This window comes from Thalia democratica, chromosome 3 (genome assembly GCF_965202585.1).
Source record: "Thalia democratica chromosome 3, ktThaDemo2.hap1.1, whole genome shotgun sequence".
Taxonomy (NCBI): domain Eukaryota; kingdom Metazoa; phylum Chordata; class Thaliacea; order Salpida; family Salpidae; genus Thalia; species Thalia democratica.
The window spans coordinates 54,813,494-54,821,112 of record NC_139167.1 but is presented as its reverse complement, the minus strand read 5'-3'; the positions used below and the strand labels follow the sequence as shown (position 1 = coordinate 54,821,112).

The 7,619-nt window shown below is 24.2% G+C and overlaps 1 long non-coding RNA gene across 1 annotated transcript; it reads right to left on the bottom strand.

Moving 5' to 3' along the window:
• Positions 1 to 5,258: 5,258 nt before the first annotated feature.
• On the bottom strand, positions 5,259 to 6,983 carry LOC145831190 (uncharacterized). The gene is made up of 3 exons (XR_014369659.1): positions 6,921 to 6,983; positions 5,819 to 5,980; positions 5,259 to 5,361 (listed from the first exon to the last, which is right to left on the bottom strand). It is a non-coding gene; the product is annotated as an uncharacterized LOC145831190 (long non-coding RNA).
• Between the last annotated feature and the right edge of the window lie 636 nt (positions 6,984 to 7,619).

Genomic DNA, 7,619 nt, shown 5'->3' with positions numbered 1-7,619 from the left:
CAGGAAATGGTTTTAAAAAGGTCATTAACATTATGGATACACACTTTCATAACTAAGTTTGCTAAGCACTAATTTTGAAAAAAAAAAACAAGGCTCATAATAAAAAACATTTTTTTTTATGAGCTCTTCATTTCTGAATGATCAATTTAAAATTTGGAAACTATTTAAAATCATGATTTAAAAAATTCCAGGGTTTCCACTATTTGAGGTAAAATTGCCAGTCTGAGTGACCAAAAACTAGCCTGAATTTAAGATAAAACTGAAAAATTCATTATTTTAAGCCTAAAACTGAAAAAAGACTGTTAACTAAGCTTAAATAATTAAAATACCAAAATAATATCAAAAGGTCTCAATATAAATAAAATCTTTGAAAAAAACTTTTTAAATAATTGGGAAAAATATCCAAACTACCTTGGGTTTAGCTCAAAAATTCAAACAAGACTGAATTTTTCAAAAAATTATTATTTACTTTTAATTAGCCTGAGTTTTCAAAAAAATAGAGTCTGCATTAAACTGAGAAGCCTGAGTTCATGGCAAAATTGAAATTTAAAAAACTACAGGATAGCCATTGATTATTTAGGAATTTTTTCTGGTTTTCTAAGTTTCTCCAAAGTTTTTAAGAGAAGAATTTTCTTGTCCATTTTAAGTACAAAACTATATTTAAGTGAAAAGATGTTATATATATCATGAAACCATTTAAAGATACTAAAATGTTACTTTAATATTGTTTTACAAAAGATAAAATTCTAAATAATAAAAGAAAATATAAGTATTGTATACAATAAAATTTTAGTATTTTTTCCAAACCTAATCTATTTTTATACAAAAGTGGTTTAAACATTCTTTTTTTTTAATGTTTTTTGTTCATAAATTTTTCAAAATTAACAAATTACAATCTTTTGTCTGAATTTTAATTTTCAGGTAAATCAAGTATTCCAGATTAAATGATCACTATGGTCTTAATGACAACAATCTAGCCTGATGGAATTTAATAGCAAATTTAAAAATATATAGTAAGCTTTAACTTTTTAGTTTTAGACTTTTTATAAAAAAATATTTTAATCATTAAAAATAGCCTGTACTTAGGAAAAATCTTAACTACTTTGAGATTTGAAAAAATTGAAAATAAGCCAAGTTTTTTTATTAACCTGAAAATGTTTAAAACTACCATGATATGTGGTAATCCTAATTTAAGTTTTTATTTTTTTTTTTTAATAAATAAGATATTCTGGAGTTGTTGATGAAGATGAATTACAATATCTTTTACAGGCAAGAAAGGTAATAAAACTGGTAAAATGAAGCATTCATTTATCTGCCAAGAAAATGTTACAAAGGAAAGAGTTATCATTTTCTGCATTTACTTTTCAAAGAAAGATGATAAATAATTAAGTAATTAGTTGTAAACATAATCTTTTTTTATTAATAGAAAATTATGAGTTTAAATATTCCCTCTTCAATAATAATAATAATAATATTTTTGTCTTGGATATGACATCTAACTGTATTCTAGGTTTAAGACTAGATAACAGGAAGGTTTTTTTGTACTCCAAGTTCTTAGACAAAAGTTTTTGAGCTTTTTGTTGTTCAATATACAATGATACACACAAAAAAATCTTAATGGTAAATACTAGTTTATATTTTTTAAAACAAGTAATTTTTAAACATTATTAAGTATTTTTTTAAGTTTTAGTAACAAGTGATATATAAAACACATACAATTGTTGAAGGGGTTTATATTCCTGGACAAGACTTTAAAATGTATCTGTGGTGTGCAACTCATAACCGAAAGGTTTTTTTGTGCACCAGGTCCTAGGACCAAATATTTTAGATCTTTTTTTGTGTTCTTATAATTTGGTATAGTCAATTCCTAACCCTTTTATAATAAAATTGTATGCAAAAATATAGCTAAGCTGTGATACTTGTATAATTCCCCAGTTTTAAAACCCTTACTATGTACAAAACGTTTTCTAGTGCTATGTTAATTTCTTCTCAATTAAAAAACATATATTTCAATACCCATTGGCCATTACAAAGTAAAAAATACGATTGTGAAGTTAGCTTGAATAGATTTTTTTTTAAATGTGAAATTAGGAATTAGGAAATCTAGAAAAAGGCTAAATAGTACAAAATATTAACAGTTAGAAAAAAAAAGTGTTATATAAAACTTATTTGCTAATAAATATGAATATTAATCGATAAAAGTATTTTTTTTTTAATTCGAGCTAAGTAAAAATTGATAAAAAAAACTCGTTTTTTCTAAGGGTCTCTACACTATAAGTCAAGCCCCAATCCAATGGATTTTTTTTGTATAATAAAGACGAAGGACCGCTCTTTAAAATAAAATAAAAAGTTTTTATTTAGCTTTAAATATAAGGAAAATAATTGGATCTAAAGTTTGAACATTTTTTAAATTCTTGAAAAACGTTACCAAGCTAACTTCACACTCGTGTAAAAAATTGAATATTATTATAGTCAGTAGACTTTATGAAAAAAAGTTACTTTTGGCATAGTTACCAGATTTCTATTATAAAATCGCCACACTTTTACTCGAGCATTAAATTTTTCGCTAAAGGAAAAAACACTTATTCAATATTCATAACATTTTATTTATAAAAAACATGGCAGATTTCTTTTTAGGTCATCTAGCTAGACATCATTTATGTACTTTAACTATTTTGAGCCCAAATAAAATAACTTTAACGGTAAAAATTAAAAATTTTTAACCCTAAAAATTATTCAAACTAACAAAATTTAATTACTTATTTAGCTTAGAAATAATTAAGTATGTAATAACTTATATTTAAATTTCAGTTTGAAAAAAACAATTCATGCGTATCAACATGTTATAGTTTCCAAAAAAAAACCTAATAAGTAGAAACCAGGGGCGTAGCGTGGGGAGGGACACTGGCGCATGCGTGCCACCCAAAAAAAGAAAAATGTAAAAAAAAAGAATGTAATATCTTTATCCTTTATAGTTTATTTTTTCTGCTTAATTTGTCTTTTTCAACTATGTTTATTTAGTATTCGAAAAGTTAAACGAAATTTCGAATACCAATTAGTGACAAGTTAGGAAAGTATATGTTATTACTCAATATACTGATTAGGTGCGTAATTGCAAATGCGCACCGATGTTGATGAAAAACTCCATAAGGAAAATTTTATAAGTTTATTAACTTCATAAGAATTTAGACTCAAAAAGTACGCAACTAACCTAGCGCACTGCTGTAGTATAACCTTATGGCAGATTATTTTTCTACGAAAAGTTTACAAAAATACGTCACGCTTAAAGAAAAATTAAACAATTTTAAAATTTTTTTTATGCTACATTGTTAAGACTACTGCTAGTTTTCTGAACTTTATTTTTGTAAACATACAAGATAAGCGTGTCGGCCTATGAGAAATAAACTTTGTTTGTGATTTTCATTTTAAACAAATACAATCAAATGAATTAAATTTGAAAAGTATACTTTTAACTATTTTACAAAGTTGTAATAAACTGTAATAACAGTTATAAAGTTGGTCTATTTTAACTTCTGTGTAACTTTATTAAAATTATGTGCAATGAGGTGTTGTTATCACTGTTGAATTGTATATAAAAGAGATTGATATTTTTTTCGTAAATAAAACAGATACTTTCGTTTTATTGGATATATTAATTTTTAAAGATATAAAGTTTACTATAAGTAATAACAAAAATTTTTATTAGTAAGTTTACATTTTTGCAAGTATAAGTAATTCTAATGAAATTTATACTTTAGTTTAATTGTTTAATTTTGAAATATATAAATATTTTTTAAAACAATTAAAGAACTTATTTTACTTAATAAATTTATTTCAATTATATTACTTATAAAAAGTCTTTTTATAGCTAATTACAAAAGTTTTAATTTAGAGGACTTTTTGAGAAAAAAATTTGCGCACCCCCTGACCAAAATACCACGCTACGCCACTGGTAGAAACTAATTGATGTACTTTTAGGTTATATTTTAAATTATCTAATTTCTCAGGTATATTTATAAAATTTTTCTCAAAAGCGCAGCGCTCGAAGAAAATTGAAGAAAAATATTAATGTAGTTACTAAATAAAGTACAGTTTAAAGAGTAATAAACATTGTACCTTATAAATTTCTTATTGTAAAATTACATATTTCGCACAAAGTTTTGGATAAGTTGTGCGTGCTTACTTATAACAAAAATGCGTACATATACAAGGCTTACTTAAAGAAGAGTTACAGTATTTATCTTTTTTGTTTATAATAACTTAAAAAATATACACTTTAGATACTTTATCTAGTATAATTTTCTTTGATAAATTAACTTTACTTATATATTTTCATAAAAACAAAAATAATAAAAACAAAAACTGATAGTAGTTAATTCAATGTCTCATTAAAAATAAATATTACAAAGTTAAGTGATCAATATTCTAAAATAATCAAACATTTAATAAAAAAGTTTTAGTTCTATTGCATAAATTTTAAAGAAAATAGTTTGACAGATAGTAGTTTTGTGACTATTAAGACTGCATGATTATATGATTTTATATGTATTACGATTTTAGATTGTTTCGTATAACTATTTTTAATCAAAAGTGTTAAGTAGCTACAAACTTTAAAGCGATACAACTTGTATACGCTTTTAATTCATGAACTGAATACTACAGTAAAAAAATCACATGATGTTAGTTAGTTACAGATTAAAATTTTATTTTCATATTGACTTTTAACTGTTGAAAATCGAAATAAACAACATATACCAAAAATTTAAATAAACTTTTTTTTGCAACTAAAAGCATTAATAAAGCTAATATTTTTTATTTAGTTAAAAAACTAAATAAAAAACTTTGTCAAGTAGTTTGTTTAAGTTTCTCTAAAATACAGACCTCTTTGATTGATAAAAGAACTTTAAAACAGTCAAGATTAATTTTTAATAATTTTGTTACAACAAGTTTAATTAATCTTTGTATTTTTTTAAAAGCTATTTTAAAGTATTGCTTTATAAGCTTTAAATATTTTTCTAAAAATTTCAGTTAACTTATTATATTAATGCAAAGTAAATCTTAACTTTGCGTAATACACTCCTATTGAATAAATACAAAACATATTTAATGTCTCTACGTTATAAAAACTATAATGTAGAGAAATTATCACAAAGAATATTCCAAACTTATAAATTTCTTCATTTCACTCATAATAATTGCAAAACATAAAAGGTTATATTTAAAACAAATCAATAATAATAATCAAAAATATTTGAATACTCAGTTCATTCATAATACTCGCAAATAAAAGGATATCCTTCAGTAGTTACGTACGTATACCAAGTAGCTAATAGTCCGTTCTGATTTACCATCAACACATACCTGATATTAGTTAAAAAAAAATTTGAACATCAAGTTTTATGAAAAATTAAAGCTTAAATAAAAGTATAAAGCTATGCAGATTATTTTGAATTTTTTAAAGATTTCGTTCACTTAGTATACATTGAGCAAATTTAACTTGTTTATCTGTTTAGTTCTCAAACTACCCATAACCAAGAATAGTCGCTGTAAACTAAGTATTGTAAATGTCATGGGTCTAGTGATGACAAAAAAAAAAGAACAAAAATGATAGATTTAAAAAACTTTATATATAACCACTGAGCTTAAAAAAATTGCGTTTTTATGTTTGAGACAAAAGATAACTTTGTTCCATAAAAACGTTATAAATTTTACATTACACAAAACTCGGAGAGAACGTGCCTGCTCACTTTTTAACTTTTAAACTCTGTAAAAAAGAATATATCAGTTTTAGATGGTTTTATGACGTAACAAGACTCACCTGTTGCTGATGGGGTGCTAATAATGCCATCCTTTTAGAGTGAGGGATTCACCCAAAACTTTGTTGTTTTTCGAATACCTCCAAGGATCCGCGGAGCTGCCCCTTCTGATGCCGACTTGGTAGAAGTTGTTGCTCAAGCTCGGTAAGTTTTGAATTTTTCGACTGCGTGAAAAATACTTATACGTTGATAAAGTGTTAGTTTTGTTTTTTTGATAGCAACAATTTGTGCAGTACTTTTTCTTTATTTAACTGAAGTGTAGTTTTTCTGTGTTAACATGTTAAAACATTTCAACGGAGTCGTATAAAAAATATAAAAAAGAAAGGAAGGTAAAATAGGTAAATATGTGTATTTACTAAAGATAAGCATAATTAGTGTAGATAAATAGTAAAAATTATATACAATATGTGTTGTATAATCCGACTGTTATAAATTTAGAACAAAAGTGCTAAATAATTAAATTACAAATCTAATTAATAAATTTTAATTTAAGTACGATGAAATGCTATACACTTATTATTTAATTGTGTTTTAAGGTATTTAAACCTATATAAATTAGGAGTGAAACAAAACTACACAATGTAAATAATGATGAGATCTAGATTACAAAAAAAGTTAAGTAGAATTAGTGAAGTAGAAAATAAAAATCAACTATTTACTACAAGATCCAAAAAAGTGTGTTAACTCGTTTAACACACAAAAAAGTACGTCAGTTCAATAAACAAAAACTACTGTGAAAATATATTTTTGTTATATATTCCAGCGAGCTTGCTTCGCTAGAATCTTTATTAACAAACAATTATTTTGGAATTTTTATAATTTTTTTGTCTTTTAATGAAATAAAACATTTTTGAGTAAGGTGAGTTGTTTGACAGTGGATAAAAAATATCTTTAAAACTTAATTTTAGTTTTTTAATATTTTAAAAAGTGTTCGAGTTTAAATGATTTTGTTTAATCCAAAATGTTTTTTTTTAAACAATTGACAGTTAATGATCACAAGTGTCACTTAACTTTATGACAGTACGTGTTTTAATCAAAATTTTTATTAATATAATTTTTAATTTAGATATTTTAACTATAAGTTTTCTTTAGTTCATACTTTACCTCCTTGAACTTTGTTCCTTCCAAAATTCAAACAACTCACTTTGCCACAGATCTCCTTCTGTAAAAATTTTTGAATAAAAAAATTATAATACTATTTTATTTTAAATGCTTTTATATATTACTTTTATCTGAATATCTTGCCTTGCAGTAGTTTCTCGCTTCAATAAAACCTTTGTTTTCATTCACAACGATCAGCTTTTGTACTGTTTTATTTTTTAGTATTTCTTTCTTTTTTTATTAATTTGAATTTAAACTTAAATAAGTCATTTAAACCATTTACAAACGGTTTAATGTTTGTTTAACAGTTATTTACTTGTTTTTATCCACAGCCACCATTTTTTCAGTCTTTCTTAAGTTTTAACTTATTTGTTTTCGCTTACAACAAACAGTTTTTTCACTATATTTACATTAAATCTTATAAATAAATATACTTTACATTTTTGTAACTTTTTCAGCATTGTTATGTTTAACTATTTTTATTTCTATATTTAAACAAAAGCAAAGATTTTTTGATCAAAAAATTGTAAATAACTATAAAGGCACATTAAAACAAATTTAAGTCAAAAACTAATTGAACTTATTATTTATATGTTTAGTTGCATATTTTAACCGACCAAGAACTCTTTGAGTGGTAAGTAAAGTTGTTGGTGCTGTAGTTGTTGTTTCTGTTAGTTTAATAATTTATAGTTTTATATGAAC